Source organism: Melanerpes formicivorus, unplaced genomic scaffold, assembly GCF_026170545.1.
Source record: "Melanerpes formicivorus ecotype bairdi unplaced genomic scaffold, bMelFor1.0.p_v2 SCAF_33, whole genome shotgun sequence".
In the NCBI taxonomy this organism is placed as follows: domain Eukaryota; kingdom Metazoa; phylum Chordata; class Aves; order Piciformes; family Picidae; genus Melanerpes; species Melanerpes formicivorus.
The window spans coordinates 8,273,599-8,287,803 of NW_027142385.1; positions in this window are offsets into that span (position 1 = coordinate 8,273,599).

Genomic DNA, 14,205 nt, shown 5'->3' on the forward strand with positions numbered 1-14,205 from the left:
AATGTCGAAAGCTTCGTGTGCGAGCCCAGGGAGCGTGCTTTGGGCTTCCCCAAGGCCACTCTGGGGCAGCGGGGCCGGGCAGGATGGGACCCCTCTAGTGGGATGCCCCCCAGACCCTTTGCTTTGGGGGCGGGGGAGATTTTACCTGCAAGGATGGAGCTGAGCTCCTCCAGTTCTCAGCCCCAGAGAAGAGCCCAAGGTGATGCACACCCCACACGGGGGGGTTGCCTTCAGTCCGTGGGGGTCCCCACTTTTCTCACATCCCCAAAATCAGGATGGGGTTGGGGAAAGGCTTTGGAGCAGACTCGGCACCACCTCCCTTCCCCCCCCCCGGACTGATTTATGGGGACCCCACTGCTCCCCAACTGCCCCCAGCCTGGCTGGGCTGTGGGTCTGTGATGCCCTCCAGCACCTCCATGGCAGCACCCACGAGTCTGGGTCCTACCCCTGCCTGCTGCTGTCCTGGGCCGGGACACATCCCTGTGGAGGCATCCCCCGGGGGGGGACAGACCCAGAGCTTCACCGGACCCCAGCGGCAGCTCCTCAGGGGGGATCTCTCCTGGGGCCGTGGCACCCTGCAGGTTTGACCCATGGGGACAGGGAGCACAGAATGGGAGGGGTTGGAAGGGACCTCTGAAGATCAGGGAGCCCAACCCCCCCCCGCCAAAGCAGCGTCACCTACAGGCCACACAGCAACGCAGCCAGATGGGGCTCGGAAGCCTCCTGAGAAGGAGAGGGACAGCGAATGGGGCCAGGGGCAGGCTGGCAATGATGCTGCCCCCCGGGCAGACCCTGACCCCCAGTCTGCAGGGGCATGTTTGCAAAGTGGGGTACACAGGGGAGAGCTGTCCCTGCCCCCCTCCCCGCTGAGCTCAGCTGCCCACAGGAGGCCTGGAAGCTTAGCCCTCATTTATAATTTATCTCCTTCCTCCCCTTCCCTTCCACTCTTATTTATTTTCCTCCCCTCCCGGCTCACGCCGCGGAAGGAGGGCACCAGGGGGGGCTGTGAATCAGAGGCAGGGGCCGCAGGGGCCGCGGCTCCCGCGGCAGCGCCGCTTCAAAGCCCCATTACCATTTATTGACCCGGCTCTGACAGCCAGGGCTGGGTCCGCTGGGAAGGGAGAGTTTCCCAGCACCGGGAGCCGTGCACCAGCTGCCTGGGAGCGGGCAGACGGTGGCAAACCCCCTGCCGGCCTCCAGGGAGGAAGAGAAGGGATCTGAGCTCAAGTAATTGCCCTGTGCAGCTCCACCACCCCTTGGAAGGGATTTGAGTCCTGCAGGGATGAAGCTGCCCAGGTGTTTTGCTTTCCTCTTGCTGCTGAGGCTGCAAGCTTTGGGCAGGAGAGGCTCTCTCCTGCCATGGGTTTGCCACCTCCTCCTCCTTCTCTTCAGGATGTTACACACCCCAGAGATTCACAGATTCATAGATCTATAGAGAGGGTTGGGTTGGAAGGGACCTTAAAGCTCATCCAGTTCCCACCCCCTGCCAGGGGCAGGGACACCTCCCCCCAGCCCAGGCTGCTCAAAGCCTCATCCAGCCTGGCCTGGAACACCTCCAGGGAGGGGACATCTGCAGCCTCCCTGGGCAGCCTGTGCCAGGCTCTCCCCAGCCTCCCTGTAAAGATGATTCCCCTGCCTGGCCCTTCCCTTCTTGCAGAGGAGTCCATGCTGGTGATGAGGCCACACAGCCAAGGCTGGGTGGCTGCTCAAGGGATGCACAGCAGATTCCATCAGAGCTGATGAGTGTCCCAACCCCATCTCCTCCTGCAGCACAGCCCACTCAGCATGGGGAGCTGCCCCACGGGCCAGAGCTTGATGGGAATGGGTGGTGACACCTCCACACAGAGCAGAGGGGATGCTGCAGCTGGTGTGGGAGCTGCACGTCCCCAGACTGATCCAGCTGCACCCTCAGGAGGCTCCTGCTGGGTGCTGGGCACTAGCCCTGGCCTGCACAAGATGTCCTGCAGTTGCTGACCACGGGGTGGGTGCTCTGGAGAGGATCTGGTCATGGCCTGGGACTGCTCTGGGGCTGGCTGCTGCTGGTGTCTGAAGGCTGGCTGGGGAAGCTCAGCTCCTTTCCCAGGCACAGCAATTCCTGGAGTCATCTCTGAGGGGTGGGAGACCCCAGCTCTGCACACAGCCACCCCAGTCCTGGTGACTGGCAACCACCCTGATGTGGCTAGCAGGAGGAGGAAGGGCAGCCAAGGGCTTTGGGCCAGCCCTACCTGCCATGGGCAAGGGAAGAGCTCATCACATCCAAGAGTCAGCTGAAGTCCTCTGCACCTGGAGAAGCTTCATCCACTGCCTCAGGACTTGGGTCCAAGCACGGTGGAGACATGGTGGCCAAGACTTGTGCTGAGTGCCCAGCTGCCATCACAGCCCAGGAGCCTTCTCCTGCCCTGGCACAGACCTGGGCACCCTGCAAGGGTTAAGAGTAGTGGAAGCGGTGAGGAGAAAACTTCTCCTGATTTGCTTAATGAACGTTAATTAAGAAGACAGAAGATAGCAGATTCCTTCAGGGTAGAGATGAAAGGGCTGTTAATTAAATCTGGAGAGAAAGCTGGGCCCGACTGATCCTCCTCCTGATCAGACCTGACAAGGCAGGCGCGGGGTGGGAGCGAGGTGTGCCCGAGCCCACGGCCCCCATCTCCCACAGCCCAGCACAGACAGCTCTCAGCAGGCTGCTGGGCCGTGGGACCTGCGGCCACCCATCACCCACTGACCTGCCTTGGCGGCCCAGGGGGCTGAGGAGGGAGCTGGCTTGGTGCTCCTGAGCCCAGGTGCACCCCAGGCTGGTGTGAGGTGGGCACACGCTCGGTTCCCAGCAGAAGCTTCCCCGGGGGGGTGAGCTGCCCTTGCTGTAGTGCTGGGTAAGATGAGGTCTCCCTTGGCTGGCTCCATCCTGGGGAAGAGGAGGAGGTTTGGTCACCCAGCTCAGTGGGTTGCTCCATGTCCCACCACCAGAGCCTGCAGCAGCTGGGCACAGATTACACAGAGCAGGTCAGAAAGCCGCCAGGAACCACTTTGTGCCAGTGCACCTCCATGACAGGTGGGGCAAGGGCCATCTGCACCCTGCTGGCACCCTCATCCCCACCCCCAGGTGTTGGCACCCACACTGCCTGACCCTCCTGGAGCAGACAACTCAAACTTACCAAAAAAAGGCTTTTCTGCCCAGAGCTGAGCCCCTGGGAGGCTGTCAGAGACTGAAGAGATTCTGCTGTCCCTGTGCTCCTCACCAGCTTCCAGCCCAAGCTTCTTTTGGTCAGCAGAGCAGCTGAACTTCCCCAAGGCTGGAGCAGCCCTGCCTGGTCCTGTGAGGCCATAGCTGCTCCTACCCCATGGAATTGTTATGGTTGGAAGAGACCTTCAAGGTCCTTCTTGGGAGGGACTTTGACAAGGGCTTGAAGTGATAGGACAAGAGGTGGTGGCTTTGAGCAGGAAAAGGAGAGACTGAGACTGGAGATGAGGAGGAATGAGGGTGAGGAGGCACTGGCACAGGTTGCCCAGGAAGGCTGTGGCTGCCTCCTCCCTGGAGATGCTCAAGGCCAGGCTGGATGAGGCTTTGAGCAGCCTGTGCTGGTGGGAGGGGTCCCTGCCCATGGCAGGGGGCTGCAGCTGGATGAGCTTTAAGGTCCCTTCCAAGCCAAACCATTCCATGACTCCATGACCTTCAGGCCCAACTGCTAGCCCAGCACTGCCAGGTCCCCTCTACACCCTCAGCACTCCCTCACTCTGAGGCTGGGGCAGGAGTTGGAGGCAGGTTCAGCCCCACGACGCCAGCAGCATTTCCATCAGCACAGCCACAGCCTCCCGAGCTCTGCTGGCACGCAGGGATGGGCGAGGGGCAGAGCTCTCCAGCTCCAAGGGCTTCACAGCAGGATGATGGAAAGCAGCATCCACTTGGGCAGAGGGAAAGCATCCCAGGAGAGGGCCAGCTGGCAGCCCCCCTCCTTGGTGCTGCTCAGCAGGGAGTGCAGACCCCATCAGGGAGGCAGCGGTGCAGGGAGCGTAAAGAGGGCCTGGAGCCTCTGCTGCTCGCTGCCTGCTTTTGTAAACCTGAACTTTGCAAAATGCCACAGAGCAGAGGAATGGGAGGCCTGGGACGAGTAAATCTCCATCAGGAGTTCCCTGGGAGGGTGGCAGTTGTGCTCTGGCTCGCTGATGGCAGAGCCCAGCCCTGCTCGGGGAACGGGTCACGCGCGGCGCTGATTACAGCAAGCATTTAATTAAGGCTGCCATAAATACAGAGCCAGCCCTGCCAGGCAGGCCACGGCGGGCAGGAGGCTGCCCAGCTGCAGGAGGTTCTGCCAAGGCAGACAGGAGGAGATAAGGGAGGGCAGGGAAAAAGAGAGTCCAGCAGATTTTCCTCCCTCCCTGCTCTGAGTCTCCTTCCTTCGCCCCAGCCCTGGGAGGCAAGGGGAGGATGGGGCAAGGACATTGCCCCTCGGGAGGATGTGCCCTGAGCAAGAGGGGTCCATCATCAGTGCCCAGCCAAGGGAGGAAGCACAGAACCCTAGCAGGGTGTGGTTGGAAGGGATCTCTGGAGATCACCCAGTCCAACCACCCTGCTCCAGCAGGGCACCCACAGCAGCTTGCCCAGGAGCAGAGTAGCCAGGGGGGGTTGGAAGCTCTCCAGAGGAGACTCCACAACCTCTCTGGGCAGCCTGCTCCAGGGCTCCAGCAGCCTCACACCAAAGAAGCTTTTCCTTGATGGAAAGCCCACAGCTGGGAAGTGAGCTGAGGGCAAGGTGCTCCCAAAGCAACTGCCAAGCCCTCTCCTCTGCTGCACACACGGTCTGGAAGCCTCCTTCTCAGAGCTAATCAGCCCCAGATTTTCTCAGCACCTGGCAGACAGCGAGGGCAGGAACATCCCAGCTTCCCTCATGCATAACCACAGGCTGATCACCTCACAGAGGAGCTGAAGGACACCAGCTCTGCCCGAGCCCAAGGACAGGAGGTGACAGCTGAGCCATCATCATCATCCCCAGGACACACTCTTCGCCCTCTTCATTTGGGCTCCGGAGGCTGGGGAGCAGGAGAGGAGGCAGAGCCAGGTCAGCGCAGGAGCAGGAGGTGTGAGGCACAGCCAAAAGAGTCTTTTCCTTGCCTGAGCTCATCAGGAGCTTAATGACAACTCGCTAAAAGGCTGCAGAGTCCCTAATCGCTCCTCGTAGCAGGGCTGCTCACCAGCCAGGCCAGCCGGTACAAACCACCTCCAAGCCCTTCTAATTAACGAGCAGGAGCTTAGGCTCCCCCAGCCCAAAAGCGGCGTCTCGGATGAAACTGGCAGGCAGCCCTCGCCTCCCTTGATAAGCCCCTTAATGGGCTTGCCAGCATCACCTGAGGCTACCCCATTGGCTAACGGGAGGCATCTGTCTGTCTGTCCATCCCGCCCTGCCTCCCTGCTGTGGGTGGGGAGAAGTCCGTCTGCCCATCTTCCCCTGCCCTCACCATGGGATGTGCCAGGGATGCCCCAGCCACATGCTGGGCACCCCAGCCACAGGGTGCCCTCAGCATCCCCTCGCCCGGGAGGGTGGGTGGCAGCTGAGCAGCAGCAGATGCCACCAGATGGTCTCTGTGTCCAGGGACACAGCTAAAGCCCTGGCAGGGAGGGTGCTGGAGCCCCTTCATTTGCTAAGTGCCTAAGTGCCTAAGTGCCTCCCTGCCCTGCTTCCATGGGGACGTGGGAGCAAGCTTGGGAGGGTGGCACCAGCCTGCATGGCAGCTGCCACAACACTCTGGGGTGGCAGTCACCAAGCTCCCTCCTGAAAGGTGCTGAGCACTCACAGCTCATCACAGCGATGGTTCCTCAGGGGGCTTTGGAAAAGCAGCTTCAGGAAGTGCTTAAGCCAAGCCTGCTTTTCCAAAGCCCCCTGAGGAACCATCGCTGTGATGAGCTGTGAGTGCTCAGCCCCTCTTCTGCAGCAGCAGCCTCCCCCCTTCCCCTCCCTCCCATCACCAGGACCTGGTCCAATAGACTCCGTGACAAGAAATTGTTTTGATACCTTTGACTTTAAAGCAGGAGAAATAACCTCCCCTAATGTGATCTACCATGGCCTTCTATCCCCAGGCATGGCACCCCAGATAGGGACTGGGGCTCTGATTCCACATCCTCATGGAAACCAGAGCCCTCATCCCATTAGCACGGGGATTTGGGTGCTGGCAGCAGCAGCTGAGCCACCCACAGCCCCCTGCACAGCAGTGAGCCCCACGGGAGAGCAGCCCCAGGCTGCTCCAGGGCCACCCCAAAAGCCCTGGGGAGTGCTGAGGTCGTTTGCTCCCCCCAGGCACAGGAGCTGTGCCGTGGGCTGGGTGGGGGAGCATGGGCCTGGGGGAGCAGGAGAGCAGCAGAGGCAGAGCTGCAGGAGGTGGCAGAGGGCTCTGTGGGTGACACAGAACCAGAGAACTCTCTGGGGCTGGAAAATCCCTCCGAGGTCATCGAGTCCAACCAGCAACCCAGCACCACCCTGGCCACCAAACCACGGCCCCAGGTGCCACGTCCAGAGGTTTGTTGAGCACCTCCAGGGCCGGGGACTCCACCACCTCCCATCCCCCTGCTCCCCAGCCCAGCTCCCGCTGCTGCGGTGCCCCAGGGCACAGGATGCTCTCTGGCAATCCCACATCATTTATTTTCATTGGCTGTCAGGGGAGGGGGGGACAAAAAAAGTGCTGCCAGAAGCCCAGCCCTGGCTCTGCTGCCTGCCATGGAAAATGTTGCTTTAATTGTATTTTATTTGGCAATAAGGCAACAGAAGCAGCAAGAAAGCCTCTGGGTATTTTGTGCCCCCCTCTCCCCAGCTCCTCTGGAAAAAAAAAGTCTCAATTTGGCCATTTTCTGGCTGTGCCTCAGCCCCACAAAGCACCTGGAAACAGGAGCAGTGATTTATCCTTCCTGGTGCCACACAGCATCTTTGGGAAGTGCTTCCCCAGCCTGTGAATATTGAAACAGCTTTTAAACAAACAAACAAACAAACAAAAAATCAATCAAATCCTGGAGCCACAGAGCTGTCCTGGATGGAAAAGGTCTCCAGGAGCATCCAGCCCCAACCCTCAACCTCCAGCACCGCCCTGGCCACTGAACCCTGGCCCCAAGCGCCGCGGCCAAGCGGTCCTGGGCCCACACCTCCAGGGCTGGGGACTCCACCACCTCCCTGGGCAGCCTCTGCCAGTCCCTGGCCGCTCCTGCAGCAAAGAAGTTTTTCCTCCTCTCCAACCTAAGGCTCCCCTGGCGCAGTTCCAGGCCATTGCCTCTCCATCACCTGAAACTCAAGGGAAGATACCAACCCCCCCCGGCTCCAGCCTCTCAGGGAGCTGTAGGGAGCAAGGAGCTCTCCCAAATGAAGGTGTTGAGGTTTTTTCTTCCCCACCAGCAATTACTTTTCAGCTACACACACACACTCCTCTATATTTTTCCCACCCCCAACCGTTGTTTGCAGCTTTATGATCTCCAAAGGCAAACCCAAGGCCACCTGAACTCAGCTGATGGCCATGGAGCAGCTCCGTGCCCTCCGCCCTGAGCCTGGGCATCACCTCAGGCCCTGCTCTGATTTTACACTTCCAAGGATGTTTTCCTTTGCAGGGAGGTCAGGAGGGGGCCTGCAGCACCTTCCTCCCCTTCCCAGAGAGGTGCTGTGGTTGGAACTAGAGGCAGAGGGTGGCCCATGCTCTGCCCCTCCCGGTGCCAATGGTGCCAGGGAGGAGCTGGCACAAGCTGGGGCTTCCCTGCCCTTTCCCCAGCACCTCCACAAGCCAGGAAGGGGAAACCTTCCAAACTGCCACGGCATTTAGAGCACAACCTTCTGTCTCAGTGTACAAACTGGAGCATTTCTCTGTGCCACCCAAAATAAACCCCTCCAAGCCTTCACCAGCCAGCCCGGCTCTGCTCACCCACCCGGCTGGGCAGCAGCAGCGTGGCTCGGCTACCACTGCAGATTTATCTGCTGGGGAGAAGATGAACCCCCAGCTCGCACCGAGCCTGGCAGTGGCACCTTCCCAGCCCCCGGGGGTGCCGCATGTGGCGTGGGGGCCTCCAGGGAAGGGGTTAATGGGTGGGCAGAGGCAGCGCCGGGGAGTTGCTAGGAGACTTGGGGCTTTGGGATGCTGGATGCGCTGCTCAGCCAATGGAGGAGTTTCCCGACAGTAAATCTGCTAATTTGGGCTTCATTGATTGCCGGGGGTTAGGGGTGGAGGTGGGTACGGCTGACCCTCCTCCTCCTCCCAGCCCTGGACTGAGGTTTTCCCCTCCCGCTCCTCCAGATTCAATTAAACCGCTGAATTAATCTCCTGCAATAAACCCAGCTGCTATGGCAGTTTGAGCTGGGATCCATCATCACTGCTCCTGCAAAATGGTCCTCAGGAGGGCAACCCGGGGCTGCTCCAGGCTGCTGGCTGGGACTGGCTTGACCTGCCCCCACTGGGGTTAGTTTTTACCAGCCAAAAGCCTTTTTCTTTTGGGGGGGGGGGGGGGGGTGATAGGAAAGGAGCTGGAGGAGGCATCCCCCCCACCTCCCTCTCACCTGCATATGCTCCTCCAGATGGCTGGAACTGCTGCTGCTCCTCATGAAGGGAAAGGTTTTAAATTAAAACCTTGCCTGTGTTTTGGGGAGGGCTCTTGGCTCTCCCTTCCCTTCCCAGAGCTCTCCCTCCTTTGCCATCATCGCATTTATAAATGGAGCAGGCAGAGTGGGCACAGGTGAGGCTGCAGGCACAGGGCTGGGCTCAAGAGGCTCTCCACCTGCGTCCTGCCCCATGGAGGACATCGTGCAACCCATAATAAGCCCCCTTCAGGTGGGGGTCAGCCCCTACCTTCTGCAGCCCTCCTTAGCTACAGGGAAACTGAATCTCTCCTCTTCGCAGAGCCCAGACCAAATCCCTCTCCTCAGCTCCAGTGTCCCCCAGGGCCACCATCCCCCGTCGCGCTGGAGGGCTCCTCAGACGCCCGGAGCTGTGAGCATTCCTCCCAGCGGGATCCAGCCCGGAGCTGTGAGCATTCCTCCCAGCGGGATCCAGCCCGGAGCTGTGAGCATCCATCCCAGCGGGATCCAGCCTGGAGCTGCTCCACACCAGCACTTCTAGCCCCCCAGCAGACATTTAGCCCCTGGCTCTGTGGGGTGGGATGGGCTTAGCTGGGCTGGGCTGAGGTGAGACGGGATGAGACAGGGGGGACTCAGGCTTCCTGCTGCATTCTGAGCCCAGCAGAGGAGTAAAAGCCACGTGGGAGCAGGATCTGACCCCTCCAGGGGCTCCGGGATGCCAACTTCTCACAGAAGCAGCGGATTACAGAGCATCAGCTCTGATCGATCCTCTGCCGCGGCAGAAAGCAAAGGGAAAAGAGGAACAAAAAAAGAGGTTTCTCAGCTGTGGAGCATCTTGGCGGGGCGGGGGGGGGGGGGGAGTTGCTGTGTTTGGAGGAAGAGAAAGCAAGCATGAGAAAGGGCTGGGCAGGAAGGGCTCGGGGGGACACAGTAGGGGCCCCCTGCTCCCTGGGGCACTGCCGTGGAGTGGGACCCTTCAAAACAAGGTGGAGGAGGTGGTTTGGTAGAGGGAAGAGAAGTGAAGAGATGCCCAGCCCCCGGCTTGGTCTTGCTGAGACCTTCAGACAGGGCGAGCAGGCTCTGGGCAAAGTGTGAGGGGCTGCTGAAGAAGAGATCTTGGAACCCCAAAGGTCTTGCAAAGGGCTGAGCGGAAGAGGTGCCCCAGGAGCTGCTGCCAGGGAGCCACTTCTGGCTGCTGCCCAAGACCTCTTTGCAGCTCGTTTGTCTCATTGTCTGAGCTATTGATTCCTCCCGTGGAAAGAAAAGGCCCTGGCACAGGCAGCGGTGTCACCAGCTGATGGGCAGGAAGCTTTGGCCTCCCGACAGAGGCTTTTTCCCTGGCAGCCAAAATGACCTTTCCCCACTGGACAAGGGGACAGGAGACCCTGCATGGGGCTGTGGTGGGGTCAGGAGCTGGGGGACAGCCCATACAGAGACCCCCAACAGCCAAACTCACAACAAGGAGGTTTTTGCACCATGGGAAGAGTCAGACACTGGAATCACCTCCCAGGGGAAGCAGTGGAGTCCCCTGCACCAGGCAGCCTTAAGACTCAGCTCGCCAGGCTGCTGGGCCAGCTCGTCCCAACTCCACCATCACCCAGAGAGGTTGGCCCAGGTGGTTCTTGGGGGTCCCTTCCAACCTGGCACTCTGGGATTCTGTACAAGGAAAACCTTCTTCACTGTGAGGCTGCTGGAGCCCTGGAGCAGGCTGCCCAGAGAGCTTGAGGAGCCTCCTTCTCTGGAGACATTCAAGCCCCACTTGGATGTGCTCCTGTGTGACCTGCCCTGGGTGATGCTCTTCGCAGGGAGGGGTTGGACTGGATGATCTCTGGAGGTCCCCTCCAGCATTCTGAGTGTCACTTGAGGCAGGGGAGGGGGGGACCTCGGGTCAGTGTCCCAGCAGAGGGCCAGGCAGGCACGGCCAGGGCCTCCCCACGGCTGCTTGGGATGAGGCTCACGCAGCTCCTCTGCATTCCGCGCTCTCGCCGGCGCAGGGCGAGGAGCTTTGAAGGAGCTGAGCTGCCCTTTCATTATTAATATGATGATGATGTCTGACGCCCTGTGTGCGCAGCCACGGCTCTGCCTCGGGTGGAACCCTGCCAGGAGGAGCTCCTTCTGCTCCCCAGCCAGGGCTTGCTCCTTCCCTGGCAGCCTTTCCCCCGGCCCCGGCCCCAGCACTGCACCTTGCAGTGCCTCTGCCCCACGCAGCTCCTTTTGCTGGGTTGGGTCCGTGGAGCATCAGTCCTCGTGCTGGTTCTGGTCCCATCTGCGACCCTGGGCATCACAGAACCAGTCACAGAATGGGAGGGCTTGGAAGGGACCTCTGGAGATCATCCAGGCCAACCTCCCCCCTGCCAGAGCAGGGTCACCCAGGGCAGGTCACACAGGAACACATCCAGGTGGGTTTGGAAGGTCTCCAGAGGTGGAGACTCCACCACCTCTCTGGGCAGACCCAAGTGTGGGCTGAACACAACCAGGTGGGTGAAGTGCCACCAAGGCTCTGTCTCATGGAGGGTTTCATCCCTGCAGGGGACACAGAGCCCAGCCCCTGCTTGCCACCACTGCTGCAGCTCTGCTCGCTGCCCTGGACCACAGAACAGAAGGCAGTGCCTGCAATTTGCTTTAAAGCACAGCTTTTAGTGCCTGGGTCTGATCCCATGTTGCTTCAATGGTTTTCTGCCCCCAGGCCAAGCCAGGACCCTTGGGCAGCGTGGGCAGAGATGGCCCAGGGAGAGGAAATGCTGCCAGGAGCTCCAGCAGCTCCCGGCAGGACCTGCAGCCGCAGCAGCTCCCGGCAGCCTGACATCAAACTTCTCTCTGTCTCTCCATTTTAGCCCTCGGGCCACAGCCTGAGACATGAATCATCCCTGCTGCCTGCCGATCGATCTGGGCTGGGCTGCTGGCAGAAGCCCCTTCCTCAGCCAGCCCAGCTGCTGGCATCACCCAGGGCAACTTGTGCCCAATGGCAACCAGCTGCAGCCTGTGCCCAAACCCTTGGTGGCACCTTGGGCACTGCTCAATCCCTCCCAGCACAGCCCACGGGGCTGGATCCACAGCTACAGGACAATCAGGGATGGCAGGGATGGAGCTGTGGGGCTGGGGGTGCCCCTTCCCAGAACCCCAGTGCCATAGCTACAGCCAGAGCCCATGATGGGTACAGGAGGTGACACAGCTCAGTGTGAGTCAGTGATCAGAGACTCACAGACTGGTTTGGACCTTAAGGATCAGCCAGTCCCAATCCCATGCCATGTGCAGGGACACCTCCCCCCAGAGCACCCCCAGCCCCTGGCCCACCTGAGTGGGACTCACCCTGAGCATCACTTGGGCTCCCAGGAACACAACCCCCTGCCAGGCAGCCACCCTTGGTCCTGCTCACCACAGCTTGGAGAGCCACACACCAGCCTGGCCGCTGGGAATGGTGCTGGGACCCTCCGAGCTGGACCCTGCACCCACACCCAGCATCAGGGTGCAAAGGGGGGCACCCCAGCCCTGCCTGGCAGCCTTCTGGGCATCCCATCCCACCCCAGCCTCCAGGATCCAGAAATTCCTGGCAGTGAGGGTGGGGAGACTCTGGACCAGGTTGCCCAGGGAGGCTGTGGATGCCCCCTGGCTGGAGGTGCCCAAAGCCAGGCTGGATGAGGCCTTGAGCAGCCTGTGCTGGTGGGAAGCATCCCTGCCCATGGCAGGTGGGTTGGAACTGGCTGAGGTTGGGGGTCCCTCCCCACCCAGCCCACTCCAGTGCCTGTCTCTGTGTTCCCATCCCACAGCAGCCTGCAGGATCCAGCTGTGGCTTGTGTCAAGGTATGTTGGATTGCAAATTAAAGCTCAGCTCTGCTGCACGGTCCTGGCTCCATCTGCAGCAAATGAGTTGCTGGACTTGGAGAGGGTCCAGCTGTGCAGCCTGGTGTGCCTAACACCCAGGGCTGACAAGCCACTGAATCACTCCTGCCCGTGCTGCCAGGCCACACCAAGCCAAGATACATTTCTTTTTAATGATAAGTTTTTATTGTTTGGAGTTCAGCTTAAAAGCAGCCTCCTGGGGGGCTCAGCACCACCCCCCTCCCAGAATGGCCACGCTTGGAGGGGGCTGGGTGAGGGGAGGAGGGTGGGAGGGGCGGTGCTGAGCCAAACACCCCACTGGTGGCATGAGCTGGATGAGTCTCAGCCATCGAGGGAAGTCCTTGAAAGCCATCCCGGGGGAAGGAGCTGGGCTGCTGGCCCTCAGCATTGCCCAGGAGATCCCCAGGGCATGGCCACAGCCAAGGGCAGGGGGGGCAGCTGGCAGGGAGGCAGCTCACGCACACATGGCACACATGGGCACTGCCTGCTTGGGATGGCACTTGTGCCTCCCCCCCTCCCCACCCCAAGAGGCCCTCAGCACCCTGTGCCAGCCCAGCACTCACCCAGTTCTTCCCAAAACGAGGGGAGGGGGCTGTCCTGGGGACAAGCCTGTGGCCCCCAGCACCCACAATCTGCCACCCCTGTGCCCTGTCTGCCAGTGCAGGGTGGCAGCCCCCACCTCATAAAAAGCCACACAGAATGGCAGGGGTTGGAAGGGACCTCTGGAGGTCACCCAGTCCAAGCCCCCTGCCAGAGCAGGAGCACCCAGGGCAGGGCACACAGGGACACAGCCAGGTGGCACTTGGGAGCTGCTGGGGGGAGCCCAGCTGGGAGCGAACCCCAAGGACAGAGCCTGAGGGAGGGTTGGAGCAAGCCCCCAGCCCCCTTGTGCCACCTGCCTGGGGGACAGCCTTGCACTGCAGGGAGAGGAGAGTGCAGGGGGGCTGCAGGACCCCTCAGGAGGTTTGCTGGGGGCTCCTGAGCATGGAGAGAGAAGCCAGCCCTGGCCCCCCACCCCAGGCCGGCTTACGGCAGGGCTGAGCTGAGCCGTCGCTGCTCTCCTGCCGCTCCGGAGAGGCTCTCAGCAGCGCTGCTGCCCGCGGGTCAGACAAGCGGCAAATCAAAGATTTAAGGGAGGTGCTGCAAAGGTTCGGGAAAGAAAAACCACAGCCGGGAGGGGAGCGAAGGGGAGGGGGTGGGGGAGGAGTGGCTGTGAAAAGCAGGCTGGGGAGGGACAGCATCACTGCTTTGGGCTGGCAACCCTGGGCTTGGCCCGAGACCCCTCAGGGATGCTCCAGTGGGCATCGGGGTGACCCCGAGTGCTTGGGGGGGGACACCTTGGCCACTGCCCCCCGCCCCCAGCCGCCATCAGCTTTCCGCCGTGCGCTGGGTTGTGCTAAAAGGCTGCTAGCACTTCGGCTACCCTTGGCACAAAGGTTTGGGGGGGCTGATGCCAGTGGCCCCCCCTTCCCGCTCTCCCTGCCCATCCTTGCCCGCTGGGTAGGACTAAGCCTCTCCAGCCTTGGGATGATGAACTGTGGCTTTGGAAAGGAGGGGTACGGGTCCTCGGGGGACCCCCAAGCACGTCTGTCCTTCTGTAGCACCCCTGGACCCTCTGCCACCAGCCCCCGCCTTACCGGATGCCTCTCCTCCAGATGTGTTCGCACATCTGGGCAGCTGCGGAGCCCCAGGACAGGAGGGGCTGTGGACAGCGCTCTGGAATGACTCCGGAGCCGCTGGGACGTCCAGGGTTGGGGGTTTAGGGCAGAGCTGGGGGCGGGGGGCAGGGACAATCCCCGAGGCATCAGCGTGCGACGTCCCCGGAGCGGGG